General features: G+C 41.5%; 1 protein-coding gene across 2 annotated transcripts in view; it reads right to left on the bottom strand.

The window, feature by feature from the left end:
• The window catches only part of negr1 (neuronal growth regulator 1), a 139,014-nt gene that overhangs the window by 8,758 nt on the left and 115,743 nt on the right, over positions 1 to 14,513 (bottom strand). The gene's annotated exons all lie outside the window — the stretch shown is intronic.

Here is a 14,513-nt window from a genome sequence, read left to right as displayed (position 1 = left end):
AAATAGACATGTGAGTGGTATCAATCATTCTCATCTAACATTTTGGCAACAAAATCGAATAAGCACATTTTGCAAAATAAACTTTTCCTTTAATTGGGTCTCCTACACAAACCTCTCTTTATTTTTTTGTAATTTTTTTGGTAAAATATTACCTCTGGGGCCTCAAACAGTAATTGAAATGAAAGAGGAATTGTGTTTGGTGGAACTGCTAACAACTCATAGACATCTGAAGCGTGATGAAGGGCCACAACCAGACACTGCCTTATTGAAACAGGTCACAAGTTAAATTGGCTTAATCTCAACAATGTATCTGTTCTTTCATGTTAAGTCCACTAACACAGGTGTTGTCAATTATGCTCCATCATCAGACCTCTTCTCTGAACTGGTTGGAGGTGTGTACAATCTAGGCTGGATGGACAGCTCTCTCACTCTCCTGGTGGTTTTGTTGCACATGTTAATGTTAGGGTGAGACAATTTACCCTATTATTATACCTGACTCCAGGTCTAATCAGCATGAGTAACTGAAAACACCTGTGTGAGTGTGCAGTGCCTTTAATCTGAAGGACCTCAGACAGTAGTGGAGTAGAAGTACTCAACTAAAGTAAAGGCACATCAATCTGCACATAATTGAATGCACTTTTTTTAAACTTTAAACTTTTTTTACCACTGATTCTGAAATATTCGAAACTACTTTTCTCCTCTCTCCTTCTTTTGTAGTTGGGTGTCAAAACACTTATCCCCCCTTCCTCTCCTCCATATTAGTGGTACAAAAAAAGCCATCAGTGGAGAGAGGAGAATAGATGAGGGCTACACGAGGTCTTTTCTTCACATTCCTACTGAAGGCAGCTTTGTTTTGTGCTGTTTGTGTTTCTCTGAGCAGCAGACAGCCACAGTAATATGAACAGGGCTCTCTGGAGAGCTGCGTCAGGCGGGCAGAGAGGGAGAGGGCAGCCTTTCATTTGGAGGGGCTACTGTGCCTCCTCAAAACAGACACACTCTTTTAGCTTGTAGCTCAATAAAGCACACCTCACAGGTTACAAAACATGCTCTCCATCAGCACACACACTCACACTCACACTCACACACACACAAACACACACATAGCTGCATGTACAGGTCACATGCATGCCTGCACATATACACACACACACACACACATACATACACACACATAGCACTGCAAGGCAGCGCAAACAGGCTCTGCTCTACCAGGGGAAATCATGTGGTGCACAGCCCATATCAGCAGGGTGCCTCTATTTACACGGCCATGTAATTAGTTCACAATGTAGCTCCTCTGATGTGGACCTCACGTTGCACAAACACACTGAGTAAAGCAACAGCACAACCACACACACATACTGTACTCACACAGACGCAATCACAAACATTAAAGTGCTTTCCGCTATGTATTTTTAGGGTTACAAACGGCTCGTTGGTGCACATTTAGAGGAAGAGGATCCCACTGTGCTGTTGTCACTGTGGACAGTGTAGTTATTCAATAAGAACCCGAGCTGGTTGTCATTAGAGTGGCACATGGCTGTTGGTGTGTTAAAATAAATACAATGATGCAGAGACTGATCTTCTTTTACCAACATAATAGCTTGTTGGTGACAATTTTCACAGGAGATGCCAGGGAGAGAGTGAAAAAAAAGCCACATATCCCATTATCGCCTACCACAGCACTGCTTTTTCCTGATATTTTCAAGCATTATTTGTCAGGATTGAAGTTGTTTACCTATTAAGAGTGAAAACTATAGCTCCACTGACAGAATGAAAAAGGGTAAAAAAAAAAAAAAAGGGAAAGTAGTGACTAGAAGAGCACAAATGGGTGCAAATTTTGATGATGTGTGTGTTAGATGCATGGTTGGCCTGCGTGAACTGCAGCCCCCCCCCCTTCTTTCTCCTTGGCTTTCTATCTTTGTCTTCTCTCTCTGCCTCGCTATCTCTTTGTATCCCTCCTCCCTCTCTCTTTCCTTCTCTCTCTCTCTCTCTCTCTTCTCCTATCCAAAGTACAGGATAATGACACAGTTTTCCTGGGCTGTGAGAGCGAGCCGAGAAATGTAACCATGGCAACAACTCCTGTCCTGCTCAGCCGGCCCACTGTTGCTGAAGCCTGAGTGAGCTGCATTGTGCTAGCCACGCTAGCAAAATCATTTGGGGTTTGTGTGCGTGTGTGTGTGTGAGAGAGAGAGGTGCTGATGGATGGGGAATAGGCAGATGTCACTGTTTCCCATCTTCAGTTTCTCATCTGGTCAGTGTCAGTGTACTTTCTGGCTCAGTAAATGCTGCAGTAATCACATTAATATCTTGTACACAACTGCTTTTCATGCAGCAGTTCAGTTCAGGAGCTTGCAAAGTAATTACTGAATCTCCGCTATGACTAATGTTGACTGGGCTGGAGAGCGTAACAAGAAACCCCTCACTACTGCAGGACGGGAAGTGTTAATTCAGGCTGGGGTATAGTCAGTGTTACTGGATTCCTGCCTCCTAACAGTGTTTGATTCTGGGCTTGTTTAATATCTCCCTGTGTCGCTGCAAAAAACAGGGGCCTCCATTGTTTTGACTGTGTGGGTTGTAACTTGCCATTTTAATTAACTCCCCAAACAGGAACTGCCTGCAACACCATTACTCTGCTTATTAACATGAAGGGAATAGAAGGGAAAAAGAGACAAAGACAGAGAGCGAGCGCAAAAGAAAGACACATACTGGGGAGAAGAAGGGGGAATCAAAGAAGAGAGAGCTGGGATAAAAGACAGTGATTGAAAGAGGTGCGAGTGTGAGGCTGCAGCAGCAGCGGACAGGAGAAAGAGGAGGGGGGGGGTGGCTGGGGGGTTTGAATTTAATTGCCATGTACATCAGCAGCGAGCTACAATGAAGTAACAGAATCCCAGACAATATATCATAGAGAAACCAACAGTGTCAAGATGCGCAAACGCTGGGAAGACAAGCGGCGCTCCAAAGGGGGAGGAGCAGGGGAGATAAGTGGAGATTAAAGTGATACACTTCAATTACTGTTTTGCAACAGAATTGAAATGAAAAACTGAAGCCTCCCCAGCACTAGCCGGAGTCATATGAAAATAACAATCCCTGGTTCTCTCCTCTGATTCTGGACTGGAGCCATCAGCTTTAAATAGTGTGCTGGGAGTACGAGCCAATCTCTCTCTCGTCCTTCTTCCCTCCCCCTTATCCCTCCAAAATCTCCATCAGCAGCAGTTTTGTCACCCACATATCATATGCACAACAAATGCTAAGGCCCTGAACCTCAGTCACTGTTGACACGGATAATGAATCATACTGAAATATGCAACAGTGACACTCGAAGCAGGGTTTGTGTTGAGTACCATCTCAGATATTATGCACTGCTCTGTGATTCACTGGAACATCATCATTCATCAAGTAATAGCGTGAGCACTTTTCCTTTCCTCTTTTCAGCATTTCAATATTGTGCGCTCTGGGTTTGTGAAAACATGTGCTCCATTCAGAAATTCTCCATCCTGTGTCTTAAGCTTCATACATGTTCCGTAATGCACATGTGAAAATGCGAGAGGCAAGAAGAAAAGAAAAAAAAATCTCCCATGTTTTTAGATTGGATTAAGTCTCCAATTCATTAATTTGTCCTTTAGTGGATGATTCATCCCTTGAGTTGGTCGTATCCTCCAAGCAGGCTGTCACAAGCAACGCACAGACGGCAGCCAGCCAGGCAGCATCCCAATCCCCCCGAGGACACGACTTCAGAGATGGGCTCCTCTGAGCAAGAGGGTAGGGGGAGGGGTTCGATGTCCTTGACCATCAATCAGTGGCCTCTGGTCCTCCCCCTGCAGCTCCCCTGAGAGAGTCCACATGAGACACTCCAGAGCCAGAACTGATCCTGCACACACCATGCTGTAAATCGGGCTAAATCCCTCTACATGCAAGGTTCACAGCAGCCACCAAGGGTGTCTTTAACACGCCACAGCAAATACTAAAAGCAGTTTTTTTTGGAGCCCCTTGCTGGTGCTCTGTAAAGAGTATAAATGGAATATCATGCAATGCTCATGACATCTGATGAGGGGATGCCGTGCCTTCAAAGAATGTGCTGCGCTTCATCGTCTTCTAAGTGCTTACACACCGGGAGTGTGCAAGCACTTTATAGAAGGCGATCAAGACATTTTCCATGCTTTACCTCACTTCAATCCACTGACAGTGAAATACTTTCGTCCCCTCCACCATTCATCTTGTACCCTCTTGCCTGTAGCAGCCTGCCATATTGAGTTGGTGCACAATTGACTCGCCGACCCATCAGCTCATTCATCCATTTCTCTCTCTATTCGTCCTGTTCTTGTACAAGCAAAATGTTCATCATGACCAGATATGATGTTCAAAACTCATCACCTTCGTCTCCCGCTATGATTATCACACACTGCTGCTCCACAGAGCCCCCATTCACACGGACCTTCAAGCTCATTAGCCCCACCAATCATTTGCATTAGTGCTAGTAATGAAAAGCCTCCATTAATAAGATGGCCTTCAGAGATCATTTACCCTCCTCCGCCTCCCAATACTGCCGTATCCTCACCCCTTTCCCAATAAACTCCCTCCCTCCCTCTCTCCACATCCTGGTGCCTGCCGGTTATCAACACCCAGCAGAATGCTTTTTGGGGCTGGAGCCTGGGCTCTAATACCTCCTCTCAGCATCAGTATCTGACTGGAGAGTGAATGAGCGAGAGAGACGGGTCACCTGATAGCTCACTGAGTGAGCTGGGGGCTCTCGATTGCAGGCAGGCTTTGGCCTTCAGCTTGACTTAATCAACGCCTCTGTGGGGTATCTGGACACATAAGAGAGCCCTCAGCACAGTGTGAGCTGGAGGAATCCCGACAGAGGAGACATTTCCGGCATTCTCCACACAGATTCTGTTCCTTTTCATTATTGATCGACCGCTCTCTTACAGTCTCCCCCTTCTCCCCCTTAAACAGAAAGTATATGTGTATGCCTTCTGTTTAAACTGAATAGTCAAGTTATGAGTCTGGTATTCGAGGGAATCCAAAACTCAGAGTGACCTACACCTATGTTTATTGCATCTATCAGTTCAAGGACATGCGTTATGCAGGAAATCAATGAGCTTGCAAATGATGTACTTTATATGCAAGCCTGATGGATAAATCTCCATTTTTAAAATGTTTTATGAATTTTCCCTTGTAGATTTGTTTTTTTTCCCCCAAATCTAGAGGGTAAATCCACATCAGCACGTTCTGGGAATAAACAAACAAACACTAAAAAAAAAAAAAAAAAAGAAAAAAAGGAGAGTGGATTGATACTTTAAGCAAGTGTTTTTAATCACAACATTTCCAAAAGCATAATTACTCCATGACTTTGGCTGCTCCTGCTAAATCTGTTTAATGTGAGAGGCTTAATAAAATGCACAGGGACACAAACAAATGGCGTCAGCATATAGCAAGTTCATGCAGCCCCACTTTTCCTTTCTCTCCCTCTCACTGTCTCTATAATAATCCCCCTCTCATATTTGGGTCTCTCACTCCCACTCTCTAATAATTCCCCACGCCCCTCGTCTCTCCCTCACTTTTTAATGCTTATCAGGGTTTTATTTCTGTGTGAGTCCTGCTGCAGGCCCAGGGATTTCGCTGAGTCAGCCCGTGCTTAGCTCTGCACCCCCGTGATGACAGCGACAATTTGGCCAGTTATGAGGAATGTCTTACCACAAACTGATGGTACTTGCGTCTCCTTGAGCTGCTCCATCAATACAAGCCGATAACATCTGATCTCCAACTGGGAGGCAACCCTGTCTTCCTGCCCTCTCCGTTCCACCCATCTCCTTCGTCTGTAGCCTCCTAAAATAGCAATTCCCCGCTGTTATGTATGTGGGATTATGATAAGACAGCTCTCTATTATCAATTTCCATTATGGTGCCGATAACACAGCAGGGCTGAATGTAGAGGGTTAAGTGCATTTTCTCCTTGATAGATATAAGATAACTTTATCACTCCAGACTGCCTGGTTATCACTGTTCACCTGGGGCTAGTTGAACCTGACTGGAATTTGCTTACACCGAGCATCTGTGCAATAATACACAGGCTGCAGCCAGAATTTGCTCAGATGGTCATACTGTATGCAGACCAATCCATATTTTTTGTTCATATTTACCTTCCCTGAGCTGTTAATTGATTTCTCTCAGATCAATTCGGAGGTTTACAGAAATTGTTTGACCAAAAAGGGCCAAATCAATTGCCAAGTGATTAGCATGTGCAGTGGATTATTTCTAGCTGAGGCGCTGCAAAGACTTGAGGCTGCATGGAGGAGAGGCACAATTCAATGGAGGCACACGCCATATGTTTACGTTAATTATTGCTAGCTCAAAGTCTGCTTTAGATAGTGTACGCCCGTAGACTGTGAATGTCACACCTGAAATATTCCTTTATTATGCCAAGACAGAACCTGAGGCAGTGAGGGCTCTCCAGTCTCTACTCCCCCCCTTTTTGCTGACTGCCTGCAGGAGGTTCAGATAAAAGCTAGTGTCGTGAAGTGAGCACCATTGATTCAGAGAAAGTATTTTATACAGCAGCTTGAGACAGTAAAGGTGCACAATACCAAACTGGTCTGGTCTGTGTGTGTGCGTGTGTGAATACCTTTCTTTCTAATTCACACAGTGAGATATTTGTTAAATGGTTTTAAGGTTTTAAGTTCAAGGTCTCAGAACTGGATACACACATGCACAACCTCCCTGCTGCCTCAATGTGTCTGCTGCAGGGTACTGGACAATGAAACAAACAGAACAAAACAGAGCACTGATGCTACTTACATGACCTTCTTGTCACATGTAGCTTTGAGAGATTGCAGTGTGGAATTAAAATGAATCCCTTTTATACTGAAACTAGAAAACTAATTGTGGTGCTGTTAATTAATTCTTAATAGCCTCCGTCTGCTGTCCTGGAGAGGGGCCGCACTGAAAAGGATAAAAACGAAATCACTAATGTCATTTGCAGTTAATCTGGGGAGTGTATTTAAGGCAGAAATTAGGAGTGAATCTGACGTGTGTCACATTGACGCTCTTTGTCTGACATTTCTGTGAGCTTGCTGCAGATGTATGAAACAAAGGTTCCAGCTTACTAAAATTTTGAGTTACATTACAATGTGTAGGCCTCATTATACAGCTCTACATAAAACAAAGACAATAAAAAAATATAATGAATATGCTTAAGCAGTTTTCTGTATGTAAACAGTTCTTTAGTTACATGAAAGGTGCTTAAAATTTCCTCTTCTTCTTCTTTTCATTATCATTATCATTATCATCTTCATCATTATTATTATTATTACTATTATTATTTTACTTTACTTAAGTAGAAGTAACAACAACATAATGTAAAATTACTCTATTAGAAGTAGAAATCCTGCATGAACAATTTTACTGAATAAAAATAAAGAATTTTAAGGAAAAAACTATTTAATGCACCGTTTTAATGTAAATGTTTAGGTGGATTTGACTTTAAATATTCAACTTACTGTTTTGTAGTTTAATCCATAACAATGTATCATGTTTAAAAGGATGATCATATGGTTTGTATGTAAAATATTATTCAATGATATAACTAATGACTCTAGTGTTCAGACAAAACTCACAGACACATAACACCTTATGTTATTTTATGTAAAATGTAATCTGGAAGTAACTATATTTCTTAGATAAATGTAGAGGAGCGGAAGCATTTAATAGCATAAAGTTGAAATACTCAACCACAAGTACAAGTACCTCAAAATTGTACTTAAGTCACAAACATCCTTCCTCCACCACTGTGCTCAGATAACATTCTTCTAAATGTGGCTAATTTTAGCTGCATTGAATTGGCTTCTTTTGAAATGCTTCAGAAAATCAAAACAATTTAAGAGGAGAAATGTCAAGGTGGTTTGGTGCACCAAAAAAAAAGAAAAAAAAAGAAAAAAGAAAAACAGCTGCCAAATAAAAGCAATGGGTGCATTCCAAAGTTAAGTGTGACGCATATTCAATTTGCTGTGAGATCGTTCCAAGCTTTATACAACTATTTAGAAGTCCTGAGTTGTGTGTTCTCTATACAATGATAATAACTGTGGAACAGCTGTATGAATAAAAGACAGACAATATAACCTCATACTGAAATGTGTCAGATCCCTCCCAAAAAAAGCCCTTAACTCTTATCTGCTCCTCCACATACACCCCCCTACTCCAAATCCACTTTAGCCTTTCCTCTGCAGGCTTATTCTTTCTGCGACACTGACACTATCAATGTGCAACTCGTGGTTGCATAAATACCAGGACAGATGATGGAGACACATGCTCTTTCCCTTTGATGTGCTGCTGTGCTTGGTGACTGCAGCTCCCAAGTCTGTGAGTACCACGCTCTCCGCCTTTGTGTTCCTGTTTTTCACATGAGGTCAAACATTATTGACTGGAATCACTGAGGGGAATGAGTCTGCGTTTACCAACAAATTGGACTGGTGGATTGACCCCTGGTTCAACTCAGCTGGGTACCGGGAGCAGCAAATATCCATGCATCTGGTAAAACACACATCTCCCTTTGTAGCTGAAACCAGAGCAAATGGCTTCACATTTACATACAGATTTCATCGAGCTGACTCACCGCTCTTGTGACAGTACGGGAAATGTCACTTCAATTATATTGCATTCATACCATTAAAGGCAATTATGGAAAAATGTAAAGGGTCACAGAGTACCCATATAAAATGGGGTAATGCCATCTGTCTAGAAAATAATACTCAAAGAAATTTCAAAAATACTGTTTTATTGGTTATAAGGCCCAGAATCCAAATACTGAACTCCTCTATCAATATTAATTTGTCCTGTATAATGTGTGAGGAAAAGAATTAACCAAAATGAATTGAATCTGCAATTTCTCATTAAGACTACTTGTATTGTTAAAACACTATTTCCAAGTAACCTATTAACCTATCCAAGCAACATACGCGCACACACATACACACACACACACACACACACACACACACACACACACACACCCACACACACACCATGCTAAAATATATCTACTGAATGTAAGATGTTGATAATACAATCATCCTCACTCTCAGGAACTTTTGCAGATTTGATTACAGCCTTGCTAAACCCACAGTGAGAGTTTCAATTGTGTCAAGTAACAAATAACTATCAATTCCTACGCGCCCTCTTTGCATGATTCATGACAACTGTCTCGCCTCAGTCTAACAGCGTTCAGCTCCATGTACACAGTAATTGAATAATTTTTCACCTGGAAAACAGAATTAGTCAATCTGGAGCCTTGTGGAGCCCTGCACTGGGAAGTCCAGAAGTCTTTGGATCTCAATTCTCTGAAGGGACAAAATATATCTGAATAAAATATGCAGGTATCAGGGACAAGGCTGGTGATATTGTGTATTATTGTTATTGTCAAATACTATGAAAAGATTTTCACAATCATATCCTTTCATACTGGGTGCTGGGGTTTTCAGTGAATGTTATTCAAAATGACTAAACACTGTTTTATCAGCAGGTTTATTCTCGCTTGCAAGAAATCTAGCGGCCTTGTAAAGTTAGATATTTACAACCCCAGGAAAGTGTATGTTGAACTGACTCAAAAATAAACTACAGTAGCATATTGATCATAATGAAGGAACATGTCTCTCCGTGGTACGCTCTAGCTTCAACACTGAAGCTCTATGGCTCACAAGAATGAGCTTTATCAGGCTTTGGATACACAGTCAATACTTATAATTATGATCTGATTTATCCTTTAAGAACAAACTCGACATTTCGAATGAGAGCTTTTAATCCAAAATAATACTCCTTCCAAAAATAATACACGCTGTGAGACTTTAAATAACATGTTTGTCGTTTAATTCACTAAGCAAACATGAAGAAAGTCAGAGATGTCCAGATAAAGTTGTTTTTGGCACTGATTGCAGTCAGAGTCCAACATGATACTTATAATTACCTATATGTAGATAAAATATTCTAAGTATCTGACTCACTTAAATAAACGGTGTGAACTACAACATTTGATGCACATACTCTTTTTTTCATAAGCTACTTGATCCAAATACTGGAGGTCCTGATTGAAATTTATATGGCTGATAAGCTTAAAGTGTTGTATTATATGAATGAAACATTATTTGGTAGAACGTAAAATTCAGCAACAACAAATATGATATTAGAAGCTGCTGCATGAATGTTTTCTATACTGTTCTTTCAGGAGAGTTCGCCTTGGAATTCAGCAAATCTGTGTATTCTGTAAATCTGAGTGAGTCACTCACACCGCTGCACATTGATACATTCACATTCACACACAATGAGGCATTGTAGAGCCCGGCTGTGACAGAGAGAGCAGTCCTGCACCACCGGCAGGCTGAGGTGGACAAAACGCAGTAGAAAACAGTAAAGAAAAGATTAGATTTTGATCAGCTTTATTTTAGCTGATCAGAAGAATATACTTGGATGGTTGATAAAGTAACACAGTATATTTTTGGTGGTTTATCCTCTCTACTCTGATTCAAACTACATTCATTTTTAGTTTGATTTGGAGAAAAGAAGGCGGTTTCCAGTAATCTCAAATTCTACATCAATCAGCCAAATGTCAACAAACAAAGCAAAAGACACACTAGTGGCAGACAAGTAAAATGCAAATGAACAATCATGGAAGTAAGGAAAAATCCCCCCTAATTCTGATCTGTGCGAGGATTGCTTACTGTTCTGGTGAAAGGCATGTGGGCCTCTTTCCAGTCATATTCTACTGTCTCATGCTGGGATGCAGATCTGTGGCTGGGGGCCCACCGGGAGCCGCCCACCATCACTAAGATCTCCCCATGCTAGATGGCATTAGGAATAAAAAATGTAAAGCAAAATGGTCTAATCCGATCGTCTCTTTTCAAATGTGCTCAGACAAAAGCGCCTGGGATTCTTCTGTGCTAATTAACAATGTCAGTGGTGACAGGACTCTGGCTCGGGCGTAGCTCAGCTCATTGATTGTTTCAAAAACGTTACAGTAATTCAGCAGGAAGGGGGGACTTAGATAAAAAAAAGGGCCGTTTATCACTTCAGAGGCCCATGCAGCCTTGGTGTATTGAGTCCCGAGATTATTTTGCCAAAGGCATCTCTCAGCGTGTTCACTGACCTTTCGTCATCATTAGTGAATGTAAAGAGGGTGGATCCTTGTCAAAAGCCTTGAATAACTCATCAGCTGCAAGGCCAGGGGAATAGTAAAGGGTTAATGGTTTCTGTTCGGGGCCTTCGAGGCTTTACCCATAAGCACTTGCATTTCAATTCCTCTGCTGTATGAGGAGAACTGAGGATGGAAGCAGACAAATAGAGACAGCAGTGAGCTGTGCAGGATGCATACAAGTGTTTTTGTGTGTGCAGTGGGTTTGTTTTTCTATTGGTGTGTATTTGTGTGTGTGTGTGTGTGTGTGTGTGAATGAATATGTACATGAAGAAGTGTATCATTAACTGTCAGCAATAACCCCCTAGCCATCCACCACTAATGCACCCACCCACCCATCCACACACTCACACACACACACACACACACACACACACACACACGCACGCACACACCATCCCCACCGCCGCCAAATGGGAGCAAAGTCGGCACGTAAGTGCTTATACAGTATGTGTATTTGCATGTATGTGTGTGTACTGCACTATTTATTAGTCTCTAGAGGAGTGTATCACACACAGCGACACCACTTCAACTTGCAATGAGAGCCTTCAGTATTAGCAGAGGGCCGGGCACTCTTTAACGATGCTGAGGAAGCCAAACAGCTCGGAAATCGAGCTGATAGAACTAACCTTATTTAATGGCCAGACATCCAAGCCATTTCCCCAAAGAGAATGCCATTTCTGAATGTCATGACCTTTTCTAACCGTGTTTAAAAACCTCCAAGGTCTTGAAGGTGTGGTTTGTCAATAAAAAGATTTTGAAGACTCCTGAAGAGTGGTAAACAGAGAGAAAAGGGATGCATATGCTCATCTCCTAAAGGGTGGTTTATTGTAGATACTGTCATCTGTTGTTGGGTTGATTGAGAGGTTTTTCCTGAGGCCTGTGACAGTGATGGAGGCAGTGTGTGTTTATGTGTGTGTGTGTGTGTGTGTATGTATGTGTGTGTGCTAAATGAACTTAAGTGCAAGTCTACACAGTTTTAATAGCATAACTACAAGAGAAATTAAGAAAGAGAAAATGCTTTAAGGGTGCCTGTATGTGTGCACATGATTTAGTGTGTATATTTGTGCACAGACAAGAGTGTGTGCCATTTAGTGTGTGATGGGCAGTGTGGACTGATTTAAAGGCTGGGGGAAATTGTTGTGAAGAGCAGCTTTCTCTGTCCAGGCTTCTCAGAGATAATTGTCTGCCAGAGTAAAACAACACTGTGCAGCAGCACTGCCGCACCAAGCAGAGTTCATCCTGAGAGGGTGAAGGGGCGACACTGAAGACATCAAACTTGACAAAAGAAGTAAAGAGGGAATTAAAGAAAAGACAAGAGGTAGGAGTCTGGGGTGTGATTTGAGAAGACCATGGACAAAAATCTTTGCTGTGCCATAAGGACAGAACACATGGATCCACATAATCGATAACACAATGTCTTTGAAGGTGAAACAAGTGCAGGAAGTCAACAGGATTCGTTTAGAAAGCTCTCCCTCTGTGGACAAAGATAGGAGAGTGTGGAAAACCTGACTTAAGAGTAGCAGTAGTGAGCCCTCCCTATCACATTTCCTCCAGTATGATCTTGTATACAAAGTGGAGACCAAATGTGTTTAGACTTGTTCTGTTTGTCTCCAGGCTGTTGTGATTAAGTGGAGCTTGAATTCTGTTTCAGTCAGAGCTGGATGAAATGCAGATCAGTAGCCAACACAGTCACATCTTTGAATGTGTTGTGAAGTGCTGTAAGGAGGAGTTTATGTTCAATTGAGAGAGTGAGCCGAGAACAAAGTTACTGATCTCAGGTGAAAATGTTTTGTATAAACAGTTTAACAAAATTTCTGACCATAAACAAATGTCTGTCATCTAATCATCATGTTACCGTTCCTTAAAAGAGCCCATACAGCAAGTAGTTCATGATATAGAAGATTTGGTATGTTGCTTTTTTAAATTTTACCCAGCATAGAAATAAACATAAATTAATAAAATAAGGTTGATTTACTGCGTAAGTGAATACTGTAAATCCTTACAGTACAACTGACAAACAGCACAAACATATTGAACCTCTCAAGTGTCACTAATCTGGTTGCAGAATTAAGAAGGGAAGAAAATGATTCCGCAACAGACTTAAACAATAAAACAGCAGCTTAAATGCATCTCCATATCATTATGTCTGTGTGTTTGATTTATACAAGTGAAAAAAATCCTAGACTAGATCCCAGAATTTTTATGCAAATTTGGGAGGCAAGGGTTTTTAGAAGAGGTTGCTTTTGGAGGCAGTGGGAACAGTATCTTTACTCCTCAGGCTTCTTCCACTGTCAGTGTCAGTCAGGGTTTGTTTAGAATGGGCAAACTAATTACTGTGTAATTCCCAACACTTATCATGGAGTGACATATAGGCACCCTGTCCCTCTAAGATTCAAATACGTGGAGAGAAGACATGCCTTGGGTGGGTAGAATTCCTGAGTTTTAAGTATTATCAGGATAGTTGGCAACAAAGACTCAACCCTGGCACAATCTTATGAAAGACCAGTAATCTTCTGGCAGCCAGCTGTAATATATGAATATATATGAAACCCCACAACAAGCTGTCCAGGCCTGACACTCAAAGTCACAAGTGAGGAGCGCAGGAAATGCGTGTTGCCTGACAGAAGCGGTGAAATAAATGTTCACACAGTATTTTGATGCAGTGTTAATTTTGTCAACCAAACTATCATGTAAAATATTCATTGACAGCATTTTTCCCCAGATGAAAACAAGACTAATATAAATGACTTCTCTACAAATAATTCTATGTTCTTTTCACATTTCAAGTAAAACAAGGGCTGTAATAAGTACATAACAGAGAGCAACTTAAAATAAAGTGCTTCATTTCAAACATGTGAAATAGGCCTAAAAAGTGTAGCTTCAGTTTCCCTTTTTCTTCTTTTTTGCTAACTCCATTTCACATCTTAACAGTCTCAACTAGTCTCTTTTTACAATACATAATCTCAACACATCTGAACAACTTTAACACCTCTTTCTTTCCCTCATATGTCCTACTTTCCCCACTGATTCCTCTGCTGTTATCTCTTGTCTTGTCTCTCCCCTTTCTGTGTAGCCTCCATCACTGACTTGATTGGGTGAGTAGTATCATGTGACCAGTACCATAAAGGCTAGAAAAGCTGTGCCGGGTAAAAAAGAAACGTGCTGTCCAAATTGAATAATTCTCAGTAATTGATAGGTTATAGGTCCAGCTCCAGACAGGGCAGCGTCTGGGTCCGGGGTGACCACGGTGACCTGTTATTGACCTTTGCGGTAGAGGATCAACAATAGGGAAAAAAGATCAATGTTGAAACAGTCAGGGTTTGTCAGAGTGACAA

Source organism: Seriola aureovittata, chromosome 6, assembly GCF_021018895.1.
Source record: "Seriola aureovittata isolate HTS-2021-v1 ecotype China chromosome 6, ASM2101889v1, whole genome shotgun sequence".
In the NCBI taxonomy this organism is placed as follows: domain Eukaryota; kingdom Metazoa; phylum Chordata; class Actinopteri; order Carangiformes; family Carangidae; genus Seriola; species Seriola aureovittata.
Note: the sequence above shows the minus strand (reverse complement) of the source record. Positions and strands in the feature narration are given on the sequence as shown.